Raw genomic sequence first — 18,892 nt, 5'->3', positions numbered from 1 at the left:
GAGAACTGTTTCTTTAGAAAAATTACAAACCAAAAGATTCTACTCTTATTACAACTATGTAAACATCAGCAGATGAAAAACAAAAATGAGGATTAGCTTTTTACAGTGAAACTTTTCCACTTCTATCAGAGCAACTACCTTAGTTATTACTTTTAATGTTCCTACATTTATGATCTATAGTTTATTGTATTCACAAAATGAATTATTACTATTATTACACTGTCAAGCAGAACGGCTAATAACAGCAGTTTGGTAGTAATCAAGTGAATGCCATACTCCATCTCCTCCTTGAAGCTGAAACACTCAATAGAGAAGGTAGTAAAAATTAATGTTGTACAACAATTGTTGTTGCAGACCGAATATTTTTCTTCCTTTTTCATACAGTTATTGAATTGTATTTTGCTTTCATGTTTCAAAATGCTAGAGAAAGCAGCCTAACAGCATTCCAATAACATAACGCAAAGAGGTCAATTAGAGAATTGGTATTTACTATCAAGATGGTTAAAGACACAAATCCTTTATTTATGTGCATTTTATCCCTAGGACAAGGTAGAGCATTTCTTCCCTCTTGTCAGTTTTAGAACGCGGTTAGAAAGCTTGGAAATGCTAAGATCTTCCTTCAGTAAAAAGCAAAATATTTTGTAGTTCCAAAGTCTTGTCCGCAATTTCAAGTGTTTAAGTATTTGGGGACCTGAATACATTAAGAGTTCTCTTCTTGGTACCTAAATCTAATTGGGCATTTCAATCATTCCAAAAATGAACAGATCTGTCAAATAAAAAATGCCCACAGGGAGGAAATTTTCCAGACAGTTCAGAGCTTAGGGTAAAAGTAGTAGCAAAATTGTATTTTATATGGGTTATAATATTAGTTATAGAGGTTTGGGGTAAGGGAAACCTATATTATGAATGGGGACACCAAATCGCTTTTTAATAGACATTCTGTCAATAGTTATAAAAAGTGCATCCAAGGTTTTTGTTATCTACAGAATGTTTTTCTGTATAGCAAATGATTGGAGATAATTTATGACCTGCAATATAGTATTTTAAATTTAGACCCATATTGCAGTCTCCGTTTTATTATAATGCACAAGCCAGACATGATTCTGAAAGTGTTTGCATCGATTAACATTACAAAACCCGTTTCTCCTATTTCTGATGTGTTCTGCAAGGAAAATAGAAACTTACTCTTGTTTTTTTTGTTTTTGTTTTTAAAAACCCGTCTTTTTTAAAATTTAGTGAGGAAGATGTTCAAACCATATACTTCAGTGATCATGATATAAATAATCTGGAAGTAGTTTGGCAGATTCAATTTCTTTTTCCCCAAGGTAGATATAAGCATGAATGAACTTCACATGAGAAAATAAACTCTACAATGAAATGGCATTCCCATCTATTCTTTACATATGGTTACCCCTCGCACATATGTGCTAGTTGTTCCCGACTCTAGGAGATGGTGCTCATCTCCGTTTCAAAACTGAAGAGCCAGCGCTGTCCGAAGACATCTCTGTGGTCATGCGGCCAGCATAACTAAATGCCGAAGGCACACGGAACGCTGTTACCTTCCCACCAAAGGTGGTTTCTATTTTTCTACTTGCAATTTTTACATGCTTTCAAAATGCTAGGTTGGCAGAAACTGGGACAAGTAACGGGAGCTCACCCCGTTACGCGGCACTAGGGTTTCGAACCACTGAACTGCTGACCTTTTGACCGACAAGCTCAGCGTCCTGGCCACTAAGCCACCGCATCCCACCCTACATATGAAGTTGCAACAAGTGAAGCTGCTTCCCTTATCTAGATCTTAAATACAATTCTTCTGACATGAAATTTATGATTGCCATATACCTATCCGCTCCCATCCCTCCATTCTGTTCCAAGCAGCGTATAAACCAGTCTTCTCAAAATATAAAATTAGCACCAGGATTATCATCTCCAGAGTTTCTCTAGATCAAATCTCATTTCATCCGCCTCTCCCAAAGTAAAGATGTTTGAATTCAGAGTAGCAAGACTCCCTGCTGGAGTTGCACAGACAGCTTAACAGGTGTGCAAGCTTTTCTCAGCAGGCATCAAGCTATGCAGTCTGATCTGCTAGAATGCAAATCTCTCAATCTCTGAAGAAAAGACAGTGTAGGAAGAAGTGCAAAGGAGAAATGTGCAGTGAGAGACTATGGAAAACACAAGCTGCTACTACTGTTACTGAAACATCTTTTTCTTTTGAACAAAAAAAGAAAGAAACTAAACTCAGTCATCAACTTTGCTTGTACTTATTTTTCTATAAAAAGTATTAGCAAGTTTGTGTCACTTTTGTTCCTTAGTATCATGTTAATAAATATTTGACTTCTTTAATGTGCAGAATGCTCACCAACATGCTCATTTTACTAACTTCTGGATAAATACTTTTTTCCCATGTCAGAGGGCAGCAAATGAGTAGTGGGGAGGTTTTGATCCCCCCCCCCAAATGTTAATGTATTGATTTTATTTGCATTTATAAACCACTCCAAAGCAACTGAAATAAACATTTCAGAATGAAATTGCAAAGTACCTCTGATTTTAGGTCAATTCTGTTTTCTCTCTGCAGTCCTATCAATGGGCATATACGAAAGCTTGTTGTTGCAAATAACAAAAGCAGAATAGCATTATTGCCCTACAAGTTCTTGGTCACTAATACGGAAATAATTTGCCATTAGTTTCTTCTGGAGTGTTTTTCAATTTCCTAAGTCATTTCTGGAATCTGGTAGTTTCTAATAGTCTACCATCCAGATAATAAAACATGTTCAATTCTGCTTAATCCTTTGAGATTAACTTTTGATTATTAACTAAGATTGGTTAGATGCTGCCTTCTAGCTAGGTTGTCAATTAAAAATGAAAGAAAACTCCCAAACAATCAAATGTAAATCTATATACACCTGTTTTGTGCATAATGAAAGTTAATTGCAAACAGTAGCCTATTCACAATTCAACAGAAATGACAAAAGATTTCAAGTAAGTAGGTACCTTCTACAAAATCTACACGAAGAGATGCCGCCCAAATAATCAATGTTGACAACATAACTAACAAAGATGTCAATGCTCGGGATCAGATATCTTCCAGTGCAAAATTTATGCTGAGTCTCTCCAAACTGTCCATCTATCAAGGCACATTTATTTAAATCAAGGAGATTTAAAGCCAGTGATTAATATCACCAAGAGAAAACTCATATTAAAGCCAAAGTGCTTTATGGGTAGTTCTTCACATGTTTATTAAAACAAGGCAACCCAATGCTCCAATACATTAGCTTATAACTGAATGTTACACAGAAAGGAACACTTTCTGTAGTGGTTTGGTAACCTTGGAATTAATTGCGTTAAACTGCAGATGTTGCAATAATGCATACCGAAGGTCCATACTGTTTAGCTATTGAGCTGGTATTAGCTATTTCTTGGTAAGTGCGGATAAAGGCCTGTCCATTCATAATTCCCTCAGATGTTTCATATATCCCCTCTAATTAGGTCTGCTATTGTAACAGCATTCCATCAATTCTAGGTTCTCGTCTTGTTCATGTATGGTTTGTTCCAGTAGCCACCTATTATCAGACTATCTTGGTTCCTGAACATCTGGTGTGGACCTTGTTAATCCAGCCATTGTCAGAATCAGTGTGACTCTCTTAGTTCATGTCACTCTCATATCCAAGAAGGTGAAATATTAGCGAGTCTTTGGCCAAGGATCCCTAGATAGCTTAAAAACAGTACACACACACACACACACACACACACACACGAATACATTGCCTGCATCAAAGAGCTGCATTCTAACCAGTACACTATCCAGGCGTTTTGTGTGTGTGTGTATTGTTTTTAAGCATTGTTTTTAATAACTGCATTTACAAAAACAAAAAAAAGATTTTCTTTAAAATAGTTTTATAGGTTTGTGCTATGCTCTCTGAGTGATACAACCTAGACACTACTATATCTCAAAGACAGGCATCATATTTTTTTAGCCATGTGTATTATGTTACCTTGCCATTGCTCTACCCAAAAGACTTCTATACTGAAATATTTTCTTTGAGCTGAAATGGTTCCCCACCCATGTTCTGCTTACAGGTAAAGAGGTTAAGGGACAAAAATTTATATCTTTATTTTCAATGATCTTAAATGGAAAATGGGAGATTTCGAAGTATACATTTCCCCCCCCCCCCATGGGCAACATTCCTCCAGGCCCTCCTGTCCTCTATCATCCTCTGGAGTCCATTTAAGCTCATGCCACTGCTTCGGTGACTCTATCCAGCCACCTCGTTCTCTCTCGTCCCTTTCCTCTTTTGCCCTCAGTCTTTCCAAGCATTAGGCTCTTCTCCAGTGACTCCTTCCTTCTCATTAGGTGGCCAAAGTATTTGAGTTTCATCTTCAGGATATGGCCTTCTAAAGAGCAATCAGGGTTGATCTCCTCTAGGACTGACCGGTTTGATCGCCTTGCAGTCCAAGGGACTTGCAGGAGTCTTCTCCAGCACCATAGTTCAAAGAACTCAATTCTTTGGCACTCAGCCTTTCTTATGGTCCACCTTTCACAGCCATACATTGAAATCCAAAATATATGGAAGGCACTAAATTGCCCATTCTCCTATATAGTGATAAAGTAATTATTTTTAAATATATATGTTTCATGTAGTTAATATACATATACATATAATTAAGTGTGACACAAACCTGAACCCTTGTGGTCCCTAACAGTGAAATCCTCATTTGATAAATTACTGTGAGATTATCCATTTTGCACAATCAAACAAGGTTTGTCTCCTCCAAGCCTCTAAATCCAAAGAGCTCTTGGCATGCAGACAAAAATGTATTGGTTTTCTCACAGCCTGTCGAAGTCCTTCACCAGAGCAAGCCTCTACAAAGTCAACAAATCTTCTTGAAGTGTTCCAGAAGGACTACACTTTTAATATACTCGACTGAGCCTAAATAAATCAACCAACTTTTACATGGCTAGAATTCCAATGAGGAGGAGAGAAGCTAATCTACTGTTACTACACTTGATAATTAAGGAATTTGTGGCTTTGCACTTCCAAAACTGAGAGAATCAATCACTGGCATGCCCAAATTTCTAGCAGACAAACCTGAAAATATCCCTAGGAAGAACCTAACAAACTTCATTAATGTTGTCTCCAATTTTATTTTGAGATTATGCTTGTCAAACCAGAGGCTACAATATTTATGCAACATGCAACTGATCTGTTCATTTAAATTAGTCTAAGGGAATCACACTGATATCAAATCTGGATTAGGACTGCGCTGTAGCCTCCTTCTCAGGGCAGGACAATTAAGAAATTTTTTTCAATAAAAGGGGTTTGATTTTTAACTCACATACCCTTAGCCTTCCTTGGTCTGTGAATAGAACTTTCATTTCAGACTGGTTCATACAATAATTGTAATGGTTATGATCATATATAAAATAAACCCAAAATCATGATTTCTTGATTTCTTTATGGCAGGGATAGTCAACCTTTTTATACCTACCGCCAACTTTTGTATCTCTGTTAGTAGTAAAATTTTCTAACCGCCCACCGGTTCCACAGTAATGGTGATTTATAAAGTAGGGAAGTAAGTTTGCTTTATAAAATTTATAAAGCAGAGTTACCCTACCGCCCACCATGAAAGCTGGAACGCCCACTAGTGGGCGGTAGGGACCAGGTTGACTACCACTGCTTTATGCAGTTAATTGCCACGTTTCTTATCTATCATTTAAATATTTTGTTAATGCTCAAAAGCTTTTCAATAATATATCCTTTGAGTTATTCTGAACATCTGGATGCTCCTTATCTGTAAAGAGAGAGGGGGGAGGGAGGGAGGGAGAGAGGGAGGGAGAGAAAGAGGGAGAGAGGGAGGGAGAGAAAGAGAGAGAGAGAGAGAGAGAGAGAGAGAGAGATTGCAGTAGCCAATGTACAGTTATGAAATACTACAATACTGGTTTCAGATAAACAGAAGTATTAGAATAAACTAAACTTCCTATCCAAAAGTTTACTGTGCTTGATTTGTTATTAGGCTTATTAGCTACTAGTGAGCACAAGTGAAAAAAATCTGGCAGACTACAGTACTCTTGTAATTCTTTTCTTATATGAGTCTGTCCTCCCTTATCCCCAGGTTCTCTCATATATGTGTGTGTGTGTGTGTGTGTGTGTGTGTGTGTGTGTGTTTCTACTAAATGCTTTTCCGCAAATGAAGATCTGCTGGGGGTTTCCCCCCTCAGATCAACCAAGAGTTGATAAATTAGCTGCAAGAGAAATTGACCAACTGGCTTGTCACCGGAGCCTGATGTCTGGACTAAGAGAGAGCAACTGGTCCAAAGCCATGCAGCCATCTTTCTAGATAATGTAAAATCTGATATACCTTGGAGACCTACAAGGTTATTTTCAGCAAGCTGTCTCTGTGTATTTATGTTGAACCTGAAACCCATGCCATGTTTCCCACTCTCAGCAATTACTAATTATTGTGGATCAACTGTCTCAATAGAAAAACTGTGCTATGCATTACTTTCATCTGCATGTCCCCAGATTGTTCCATTTGGACCCCCTACTTAAATTAAGTAATATGCATGCTTTTATTAAATAGTGATGCTAAATTGGTCGACAAATGAATAAAATGTTTTAGAAACTAGAGCTTTCAATAACTAGCATTAAAAGATTAGCAAACCCACTTATTACAGTTTTACCCCAGACAAAGTTTCTCCAAAGTTTGCATAACCCACCAGGGGTGGGTTCCTGCCAGTTCTAACCTCTTCTATAGAAGAGTTTCCACAAATCTATTGTGCTATTTAGAACTGGTTCAAACTTCCTCCCCCTGCCTGTTCGCACCATGCTTACCCCGCCCGCCGCTCACTGACTGGCTGGCTCACCAATTGCCCCGCCTGCCTCTAAGAGTCCTATCTAAATCTTAAAGTCTTTAAGCTGTCAAATTTGAACATCCTTGGGGTTTTTTTTCTAAAGGGTTAGGGGTGCAAAGGTCTTGTAACTTGACAGCTTTAAGACTTGCATGCTTCAAATAGCAGAGTTTCTGAGCCAACATTTTGGTTGCTAAGCAAGAGTGCTGTTAAGTGAGTTTCACCACATTTTACAAGTTGGCCATGCCCACCCAGTCACATGACTGCCAAGCCACTCCCACCTGGTCACATGGCTGGCAAGCCACTCCCACCCGGTCACATGACCGGCAAGCCACTCCCACAAAGCAGGCCACACCTACAGAAGAGGTTCTAAAAAATTTTGAAACCCACCACTGTAACCCACCCACCCCCAATTGTATAGACTTTAATGCCGAGAATTTCCCAATTACCATGGGCATTAAAATTCTGCAAATTAAAATTTACACAATGAAGAATACTAAGACTGATTAAAACTATCCCAGATTAAATAGATGATAGAAATCTTTCCTTTCTTCAAACTTCTAATCCAAACCTCCAGATTTAGTGCTTGAATGTTATAATTCCCTTTAGCTACAGCAAGTTTCACCTCCAATCAGCTAATAGAGGCTGTAATCCAAACTATTCAAATCAGGTTGAGGAAGCCTTTTCTAGTTATTGCTCAACTTGTCAGCTTGACAAACACTTGTGTGTGTGTGTGTGTGTGTGTGTGTGTACGTGTGTCTGTGGGTTTGTTTCTGACAGAATTCCTTTACATCTTGACCCAAAATAATTACAGCATGGCAATTTTATTACCTGTATCCATATATTTTTAATTTATCATAAAACATACCTTGTTTAAATGGAAAATAAGGCCAGAAAACATTATTTTAATTTTAAAATATTAATTTTATTGATTTTAAATACTATGTCTGATGTACATTAAGAACAGAACATCTAATTACAGCCAAGATGAAAGATGTTATATATATATATTTAAAAAGACAAACCAACAGTATAAACAATCACAGGGTCAGTCTATTTGTTCTGGAAAACAGTATCAGAGAGCTGGTGGTAATTACCACTTGTTATAATTAATAGATAACTACTGCATACAAACAGGCACAGTAAAACAAATCAGGAAAATATAGCATTCCAATTAAGTTTAAAACCTAAACTGGATGTCTCTTCCACCCTAGTTTTTTTCCTCTCAAAACATGCCCGAGAAGATGAATATTTAAACAAGCATAGACAACATCCCAGTTTAAACCATCAGAATTGTCCTGAATCCAGAGACCATCAGCTACAGCAGGGGTCCTCAAACTACGGCCCGTGAGCCGGATATAGCCTGCCAAAGCCATTAATCCACCCCGCGTGGGATGAGGTTACCCTGCTCACATTGTCCCACTTACCCGTCAGCCCCCACATGGCTTCTGGGGGCCAAAAACGGGACGCGCAGAGGCCTCAAGAGGCGAAAAATGGGCCCATCTCTCCAGCCTCCAGAGAGAGAGGGAGGGAGACATACACATGCACAAAGTCCCTCACCCACCCACCCCGGCAGCTACATCCGTTCACTCACCTGAGGAGAAATAAAAATTAAACACACCTTTCTCTGCATTTCTTGGTAGCTTTTGGCTAAAACAAAGGCAGCACCATGAGACAAGTTAGAAAGGAAAAAGCTGCGATATTTGGTAGAAGAAAATAAAGGAATATAAGGTATGGCCTAATCGAGAGGAAAAAAAACAGGTGAGAAATATGGATTTTTAGGAAAATACACATTCAGTCAGATGAGAGACCAGATGAAAGTGGCTGATCAACCATTTATTTATTTTATTATATCGCTGTTTTGTTAGCTTGACAGTTACATGAAGCTTGAAAAAAACTAGCTTTGCAGGGGGAAAGTTAGGATGGTATATATTTTATAAAACAAAACAACTGACTCAATTATTTTTTAAAAAAAATAGTGTTCCAAATTTTTATCTGAAAAAAATTAAGGACAGATGGCACATATAGCTTTTCATAAAATGTTTGGGTTGAAAATAAGAATTTTGGAAGGAAACGTTTAGCATAAAAAAGATGATGTCAAATATGCCTACCTTCCAACTGGGAAATCTGCCTTATAATTCCCAATATTATGAGTCACTACTCAGCATTACTGGACAACATGATACATCATCTTTCTCCCTTGGACTCTTCTGCATTTATAGCCTGCTATCCAAGACTCAGGGAGATAAGATTTCCTGAGAGGCTAGGCACAAATTATTTCTATGCCAGAGACAGAAAATCAGCACCAAGACAAATACTTGTTTGAAACTGTGATCGAGAATCTTCAAAGGACTATTTCAGATCTTTGAATACAAATGAAAATACCCATTTCACAAAAGCAATTGTAGCATTCAAAAGTCCAATTTAAAAACAGGGGTCACACATATGGCATATGTTGCAGGTGCTGCACAAGAAACGCAAAAAAATATTTCCTGGAAATATAAGAAATTATTTCCTGGGAACATTAAGTGATAACCTAAGGCTTTAAAGTTTGGATTTGCTTTTCTTCCTTAGTAAGCCTGCTCTCGCATGCTTTTGAAAACACTTAATATCAAGTATACAGGCATAGCTTGGTTTCATTACTATGTTGTTAATGTCTGATTTCAAGCACATATTGCAAGTTTGATTCATTTTGTTTATTTTTACCTTTGAAAGTACTGGGGTACTGTTTTTGTTGTAAATGTAGTGTGAGGGATAGACGCAGGAGCCATGGATGCAAGACAGATCTTTATTATGACAGAGATGACAGCGATTCAAACTTTCCCTGAACGGCCAGGGTATTTATACTAGAACGCAGAGCAACTGTCAAAATGACCAGCCAATCAGGCCGCAGCTGGTATTTGCATATTCAACACTCCTTCCCCCCAGTTCTAAAGACTATTTGCATATTCAAACTCTCTCCTTCCCCCCAGTTCTGCGCATGCTCGGCCTCGCTGTTGCTAGATTGCTGGTGAGTCCTTCGTAGTGAAAATTGGGAACCAGGATAGAAATCAGGTCCTTTGGGGTCTTTGCGGCGGAGGGAGGCTCTCGTTGGGTTTTAGGGAGGGTCTCGTTGGGTTTTAGAGTCTTGGACGGCTCTCGCTGGGTCGAGAGGCAAGCGGTGGCCGCGTAGAGAGAGCTTCAGTCGTCCTGGGCTCCTCGAGTGCTCTTTTGGAAGAAGCGGCGCGGAACTAGGCTTTGGAGAGGCTAGCGGCGGAGCTGTAGATGGAGGCAAAGCGGAGGCAAGCGGATTGCACAGGTGTAGAGGCGTGCGAGCGGCTTTATAGTTAAGGCGGCCGAATCCAGAGGAATAGTTCAGGTCTGATAGTGTAACGAAGAGTGGCCAGAGGAGTAGGTCAGCCTGGTGTATATAGTGAGTGTGCTAGCGAGTGTATATAGCGAGACGGCCGTGTTGGAGAGGCTGTGCGGTTGTGAGCGGAGATCGGTCGAGCGGCTGCTACCAGAGGGCAGACTTCAGAGGCGCTAAAGGCGGTTACTGGTGGAAGCTTCGGTTGCTGATGAAAGCTTCGGGCTGCTCTTCAAATTTATGCAGGCTCAGCCCCTTCAAATTTAGACAGGCTGAGCAAGCGTAGCCGGTGCATGCTAGGTGGCAGCTTGGAGAACGAGGCGGTTTGTTGAACGCGGCGGTTGGAACGAGGCGGTTGGTTGAACGCGTCGGTTGGTTCCTTGGGCCTCTCGACAGCCATGTAATGCTGAGAGTGCGGTTTAGCCGTCGCGGTCCATAGCTCGTCCCTGAGTAGCGGCGGCGGCTCCAGTCGAGGTTAAGCGTAGAAAGCCCGTCCCTCGGACGGATGGAGGCCGCGCCTGATTGCTTACTCAGGTTGGCTAAAACTTGGGCGGCTCTGACAGGCCCTCAATGGAGGAAAGAACAGAAATTTTTTTCCTGCGTTCACGTTGGCTGATGTTGTTCCCTCGCTTCTGTCTTAGGCTCTGCGGGAATCGCATATCCCATCCTCGTCGCCAGTGTTGTAAATGTAGTGTGAGGGATAGACATTCTGAAGTTACAAAAGTTTTTTTTATAGATTTCCTACTTGACATAGCAGGAGAAGAACAAGGAAATTAGCAGTAAGGTGTCTAAGTGAGAATCAGCATAAAAATGCTTTCATATAACAAGTAGGTGTTTTGAGAAACGTTTAAAAATATTCTCAAGCCACAACTGAATTGATACTTTAGAATGGCTTTATTCAGAAAACAACCATACAAAACGCTTATATATTGATTTATCTAAACACATACATTATCCCCTCCCCAAATTCCAAAACACAAAAACAACACAAACAAAAATACCATGTGCCTACAATCCCACCTTCCAACCAAAGTCCACCCTCATCCTGGCAAAGAGAGAAGATGTCATTTTGATTGGATGGCAATTCCAAAAAGTTAAGGGCTGCCACCAGGAATGTGACAATTCTGGAGGGATGAGACCTGGAGGACACTGAACCTATTTCATTTAAGCTGAATGGGCAGATGAATACAGGAGGAGATGTTCCCTAAGATCACCTGGTTCAAAGTCACATAGGCAACCAACAACTGCTGGCAATTTGTGGGGTGTGGTGGGGGACCCAAACCAACTCCCTACCATTGAAGATAGGATGATGAGGGGCCTTTCTGAACACCTACTTAAAATAATTTACTACATTAAATACGTTAATATTATGCCTACCTCTTAACATATTTTCTTTTTAAAAAAAACATGATTCCAGACAGAGGTTCCACATAAATACCAGTATTAGTGGAGAGAGAACTACATTTTGAATGCATGTTAAATTTGTGTGAATTAAGCCAAAACAAGAAAAAAAGAAAACTTAAAGACATTCAGGGGAATAATAGGGTATTTGATAATGTGTATAAAGTAAATATAATGTATAATATAATTTCTGAGTCCTATCTCTAGGCACTTCTCTTAGATATGTCAAAGTGATTCATGCTTTGCTATTAATCTCAGTTTGTTTTATTTGTATTAAAAGTTATTCCGGTAATATGGGAAAAGCCTGCCACTATTTGAAATAAAGCATGCAGGCATTCTGTCTTTTAAAACTATATTATAGTCTCCATTACACTTTATCTCTGGTTGCCAGAAAATCAACTCTAAATTCCGGGCTGAGGAAAGAGCGAAATGTATTCCCTTATAATAAAATTAAAAAAAGACACTGAGCAATAATGTTTCCTTTAATATATATTTAACTGAAATCATTTATCATTGGGAGTTTTTCAGCATAAATAAAAAATCTCTGCCAAATAAGATACATAAAGTATTCCTATGATAGAATGATGCATCTTTCTGAAATTGGTTTAATACAGTTGCCATGTGTGTATATCAAGCAGCTCACAAAAAAGAAGAAAAAACAATTAAGTCATCAACATTTATCTGACCACGAAAAGTCTGTGAGATGTGAGTGATTACCTGGAGTCTTCTCCAACCAGGTAAGCCAAAAGGAAGCAACTACATAAACTCTCAGGGCTTGGATCTTAACTTAAATTTATACAGGTTCAGTTTGTGTTCGAAGAAGTGTTCAATTAAAAACCTTTAGTATCCAAATTTATACAAAACCAAAATTTGGTTGTAGCTTGTACAAGAGTGCTAGACACATAGTCCATAGACCTGGATATCTTCGGGACCGTCTTCTGCCACATACCTCCCAGCGTCTGATAAGATCTCACAGGATGGGCCTTCTCCGGGTGCCGTCAACTACACAATGTCGTTTGGCGGCTCCTCGGGGGAGGGCCTTCTCTGTAGCTGTTCCGGCCCTATGGAACGATCTACCCCCAGAGATCCGGACCCTCCCCACTCTCGCAGCCTTAATAGTGGAATGTCTACCAGTTTGAACTGAGGTAACGGAATGTGAGGCAACTGGCAGTTGGAACAGAGTTCTTTTCAGGTGGGGAGGGGGAGTAGGACTCCTTAGCGGTTCACCCACAAATGCGCGAACGACAAAAGTGCGCCTGACTAAACCGCGGTGACAAAACCGCGAGTTCTAAAGCGCGCCGACGAATGAGCACTGAAGCGCGCCGACAACAGCGCACCGACAGAAGCGCGCTGTAACCCTAACCCTTACCTTAACTTAAATCGCGCTACTGTCGGCGCGCTGTTGTCGGCGTGCTGTTGTCGCGCATTGATGACATCGCGGTTTTAGCGCCGCGGTTTTGTTGGCGCGCTTTTGTCGTTCGCGCATTTGTTGGGTCACGCTCCTTAGCATCCGAGCATGTTAATACTTTATAAGGAATATTAATGATCTGATGGTCATTTCAAAAAATCCTTTATTAGCAAGCACCTAGAAGTCAAGAGGAACATACGTGCCAATTTTGTGATGATGCATGAGTGGTATTTCACTTTTATATAGAGAGAGATGATTTTTTTGTGTTTTTGTATGCAGTTTTTGTGAATGATGTTGGCTTGTAAACAGTACTGTGCTCCTAACATCTGTTAAATTCCAGAACTTAACTCTATGAGATCAAGGCATCCACGGAACCTTAAGAAACTCACTGTTAATTTTAAAATAACATTTTAGACTTTTAAAAATAAAGGACCTAATTTTGTTGTAAGAAACTAAGAGCTTTTAAAAAAAATATGAATTTGAATCACAACCAAGTAAGAACCCGACACACATCCAGAAGTAGAAAAATAAATTCCGACACTGTTATTTTCAAAGTTAGGGATCCTGATATAACTTTTTTAAAAAAAAAATCTGATGCATTTTGCTTGCTAAATCGAGTAGCCAATGAAGGGATTCACTGTTGGGGCTCTCCTGCAATAAGCTTTTAATAACCTCATTAATTCAATTTAACAGTGTGCAAGCCTGTAATACTGCAACTGAAGTTTCACTTCTAGCTTATTCCCTGCCCCACATAACCTTCCTGAGGTAATAGGCTAAAGTTATTAAAAACAACAGCATCATAGCTTAACTTCTAATACTTGTTTCTATTACAGTCCATAGATATCGAAAAAGAAATGAGGGACACATTTCTGCTCCGTATCAAAAGTTATTTTGATCATCCTTTATATTTTATTAAGACTGTTTCTCTGTGCTGTAGTATCTATACGGTGTCTCTGAATGTTAAAACAAAAATATTCACCCCGCTAGAGAGCGCAAAGACATTTAGAAATAACCACCAGGATTAAAAATCATAGCAGGCAAATGTTATCAATCCAAAGCAAATTCCAAGTCAACTGCTGAAAAAGTGGGCAGTACAATTTAAATCAGAGTTTTTATACAGTACAAGACATCAACATTAATGCAAGCGTGGGTTTTTCTCTCTTTTTTTCTGAGCCTCAAAGGACATCGGAATCAGCTATCAGAAAAACAAAAACGCAACAGACAAAACAGGGGAGATTTGCCATATCAGCACAAGTTGTTCTTTATTACGATGCTGTGAGAACATGACTTTCAGAACAGCTAATCTGAACTCTGAGAAATCTCAGACTTGGTTCTAACTGCTGAAATATGACAAAATTTAAAACCCAGGACCAAAAACGAATTGAGAATTTAGTTTTGTATTTTTTAAAACACTATAGAGGCAGGCTATTGCTATATACCAGGTTCCATGTCTATTAAATAGTTCCTAAAGACTACTCCACAGAAAAAGTACAATGAACAAAAAGTTTGGAATTGGTAATAATCTCTGGGTATTGTTTTAAAGTGTTTTAATAAAAACTGACCTTGGTATCACCATGCAGTAACCCATTCAACTGCAGCAGCTTGACAAAAAAAATTAGCAGTATATGTGCCTGTATGTTTCTCCATTCTACCAGATATTGCAGGTCGCTCCCAAAATAGCTTCACATGTAATAACCTCGAGAGAGGCCGGTAAACTAATACAGATTATAAACAGTCACAAATTAGGAAACTGACACCAGTTCACAGGCTCACGTACAACAGCACATAGTACACGGGCATGTTTAAAGTGCACTAAAAGCTTACCTTATACTTTCCAGAATCTGTTTTTAATTCAGTATCTTGTAAATGAATGTAGCCCCAAGATTCTTGTCATTTAAAGAAGATGCTATTTGTGAAACCAGATCACCTGAAAATAAAGAAAGAAATCAGCTAAATGGTTTTCTGAAGTTAAGAATTTTACTTAGAACTAAATCCATCCAAAGAACTGTATAAATGAATCAGTGGTGGGTTCCTGATCCTGTTGGAACCGATACGGTGCACACTCGCAGCACATGCGCGCATGAGTACTTATCACCCGCGACGCTCCAGCTGCTCGGCGGAGTATCGCGCAGGCACCGTATGCTCCGTACACGTGCACAGAAGCCCTGATCGGCTCAAATACAGGTAAGGAGGGCAAGTGGGTCCTCCAGAGCACCATACCGGAATGGTACCTGATGCTCCCAGCAGGCACTGGTACACCCGTACCAGGTCGTACCGGTCATATCCCATCACTGAAATGAATGCTGGCTTTTTACAAATCATAAATAAAAATCATGCAAAGAACTTTGGTTGCTTCCATTGCCATGTTGCCTGTTTCTGGATAATTTATACGTTTATCAGAATTATAAGCAAAAAAATTTCCTGGATGGTTTGAAAAATCCATCATATCAATATAAATCTATTGTATGGAGAAACTTAACATGTCATTGAAAAATAGCCCAGTCTTCTCATATAGTATTTGTTGCCATTTTTATATAATAATTCCTTTAAATTTAGATATTTGATATCAAATAGGACAAAATGTATTTTAAAAATCAATTAATTCTGTTAAATAGATAAATAAGTCTTTTTCTATGTCTCGGTAAGAAGTATTTGCCGTATTATAAACAATGGGGAGACTCTAGGCAATTACTGAGGATTGTATGATTTTGTGTTTTTTTAAATAAAAAACACACAAAATGAGTGTGCTTGTGTTTGTGTACCTATGGCTATCTAATTATCTAACACTTTATCAGGGTTGGTACTCACAGAAGAAAGTTGAAATGGACAGTTTCTATCCTTGGCCTATCTTGGATGTAATAAATGTTAAAATAATCCTTATAGCAACTATGACATGCAATTCTACAAAATGAACTGCTGGCAATGCCTAGGAATCTATTTTTTTATCTTTTAAAGTGATTGTAACGCTATATATTGATTTTGCATTTTTACTACAACACACTTTGGTTCTATATAACAAAGATTTTAAGGAAGCAAAGAATAGTGTCTAGGAAACAATTGGTTCATTGCTGGGAGAAAGTGGCAAGAAGGTGACAAGCAACAGGGAGAAAGCAGAACTATTTAACTCATTATTTGCATCTGTCTTTACACAAAGGGATAAAACAGTCCAACCTATCAAAAACAGCACCACAAAAATCAGATTAGGAAGGCAAGTTGAAATAGGGAAGAAAATGGTAAGTGAGCACCTGTCTACCCTAGACGAGTTCAAATCACCAGGACCGGATGGATTATACCCCAGGGTTCTGAAGGAACTGGCAGATGAGATCTCAGAACAACTGAACTACCGTATTTTTCGGAGTATAAGATGCACGGGAGTATAAGACGCACCAAGGTTTTGAAGAGGCAATTAAAAAAAAAAAAGTAGGTAGGTGGGTAGAAGGATACTGAGGGAGAGAAAGAGAGAGAAATACAGTAAGTAGGTAGGGAGAGAGAGAGTAGGTAGGTAGGTAGGTAGATAAAGGGATAGAGAGAGAGAGATAAATAGAGTGAGATAGAGAGATAGAGAAATACAGTAGGTAGGTAGGGAGAGAGAATGTAGGTAGGTAGGTAAAGGGATAGAGAGAGAAATAGAAAGGGATAGAGAGAAATACAGTAGGTAGATAGGGAGAGAGAGAGTGTGTGTAGGTAAGTAGGTAGGTAGAGGGATAGATAGAAATAGAGAGAGAGAAATGCAGTAGATAGGTAGGGAGAGAGAGAGAGTAGTTAGGTAGGTAGGTAAGTAGATAAAGGGAGAGAGAGAGAGAGAGAGAGAGAGAGAGAGAGAGAGAGAGAAATACAGAAGGTAGGTAGGGAGAGAGAGAGTGTGTAGGTAGGTAGGAAGGTAGAGGGATAGAGTGAGAGAAATAGAGATAGAGAGAAATACAGTAGATAGGTAGGTGTTTCTGCTGGCACAGCACTTGATCAATGTAATTCTCATCAATCAGTTAAAGAGCTTTCCAAAAGGAAAAAAAGTTTTTGCACTCTGCAAACCTCCCGTTTTTTAAAGGCATGAATAGCCTTGGGGAGCTTGCAGAGTGCTCCTGGGGGGGGGGAGACAAAAACGAGCAAAACAGGCCCATTTTTCACGAAAACAGGCCCATTTTTTGTCAAAAAAAAATTGCATGCATAGCCTTATGGAAGCTTATAGAGTGCTGCTAGGGGCTGGGGAGGGGGCAAAAACAGGCCCATTTTTTGTCAAAAAAAAATTGCATGCATAGCCTTATGGAAGCTTATAGAGTGCTGCTGGGGGCTGGGGAGGGGGCAAAAACAGGCCCATTTTTTGCTCATTTCTGCCCTCCCCAGCCCCCAGGAACTCTCTGAAAGCCTCCATAAGAATATGCACGGCCATTTTGGTGAAGGGGCGGAGCTTCGGGAGGAATAAAATGCTGTATTCGGTGTATAAGACGCACCCAGATTTTCAGCCTCTTTTTTGTGGAAAAAAGGTGCGTCTTATACTCCGAATAATACGGTATATCTTTCAGATATCCTGAAGCACCGGGAAACTGCTAGAGGACTGGAAAAGAGCTGATGTGGTTCCCATCTTCAAAAAAGGGGAAAAAATAGATCCAGGAAATACAGACCTATCAGCCTGACCTCAATACCAGGAAATATTTTGGAAAAGATAACCAAGCAACAAATTAGCAAACACCTAGAAGTAAACAAAGTAATAGCCAAAAGCCAACATGGGTTTGTCAAAAACAGATCATGCCAGACTAATTTTATTGCATTCTTTGACAAAGTGACAAACTTAGTGGACCAGAGGAATGCCGTCGATATAGTTTACTTGGACTTCAGTAAGGCATTTGATAAGATACATCATAACCTACTACTAGATAAAGTAGAAGAATGTGGGTTGGACAGAATCACCACCAGATGGATTCGTAAGTGGCTGACCAACCACTCTCAACGTGTCCTCAATGGAACTGCATTTACATGGAGGGAAATATGCAGTGGAGTACCCCAAGGCTCTGTTTTAGGCCCAGTACTCTTCAACATCTTCATCAGTGATTTGGATGAGGAAATAAATGGGGAACTCGTCAAATTTGCAGATGACACCAAACTGGCAAGAATAGCCAACACTCCGGAAGATAGGCTCAAGATACAGAAGGATCTTGACAAACTTGAATATTGGGCACTCTCTAATAAAATGAAATTCAATGGTGAAAAGAGTAAGGTTCTACATTTAGGCAAGAAAAACGAAATGCACAGGTACAGTATAGGTGGTACCTTGCTCAATACTAGTAACTGTGCGAGGGATCTTGGACTCCTGGTGGACAATCATTTAAATATGAGCCAGCAGTGTGCAGCAGCTGCCAAAAAAGCCAACACAGTTCTAGGCTACATAAACAGAGGGATAGAATCAAGATCACATGAAGTGTTAATACCACTTATAATGCCTTGGTAAGGCCACACTTGGAATACTGCATTCAGTTTTGGTCGCCACGATGTAGAAAAGATGTGGAGACTCTAGAAAGAGTCCAGAGAAGGGCAACAAAGATGATTAGAGGACTGGAGACTAAAACATGAAGAACGGTTGCAGGAACTGGGTATGTCTAGTTTAATGAAAAGAAGGACTAGGGGAGACATGATAGCAGTGTTCCAATATCTCAGAGGTTGCCACAAAGAAGAGGGAGTCAAACTATTCTCCAAGGCACTTGAGGGTAGAAAAAGAAGCAATGGGTGGAAACTAATCAAGGAGAGAAGCAACTTAGAACTAAGGAGAAATTTCCTGACAGTTAGTACAATTAATCAATGGAACAGAAATTGCCTCCAGAAGTTGTGAATGCCCCAACACTGGAAGTCTTTGAGAAGATGTTGGATAGCCATTTGTCTGAAACGGTATAGGGTTTCC

At 39.5% G+C, this 18,892-nt stretch overlaps 1 protein-coding gene across 1 annotated transcript in view; it reads right to left on the bottom strand.

Annotated features, from left to right (window-relative positions):
• Window positions 1-14,922, bottom strand: part of KLHL29 (kelch like family member 29) — a 358,553-nt gene extending 343,631 nt beyond the window's left edge. The window contains exon 1 of the mRNA XM_032212530.1: window positions 14,827-14,922. The gene's annotated coding sequence lies outside the window, so the exon portion shown is untranslated. The remainder of the gene's footprint in view (window positions 1-14,826) is intronic.
• Window positions 14,923-18,892: the final 3,970 nt, after the last annotated feature.

The sequence above is a fragment of the Thamnophis elegans genome, chromosome 3 (genome assembly GCF_009769535.1).
Source record: "Thamnophis elegans isolate rThaEle1 chromosome 3, rThaEle1.pri, whole genome shotgun sequence".
NCBI classification, from domain to species: Eukaryota; Metazoa; Chordata; class Lepidosauria; order Squamata; family Colubridae; genus Thamnophis; species Thamnophis elegans.
The sequence above is the reverse complement of the archived record's forward strand: the minus strand, read 5'-3'. Positions and strand labels throughout refer to the sequence as shown.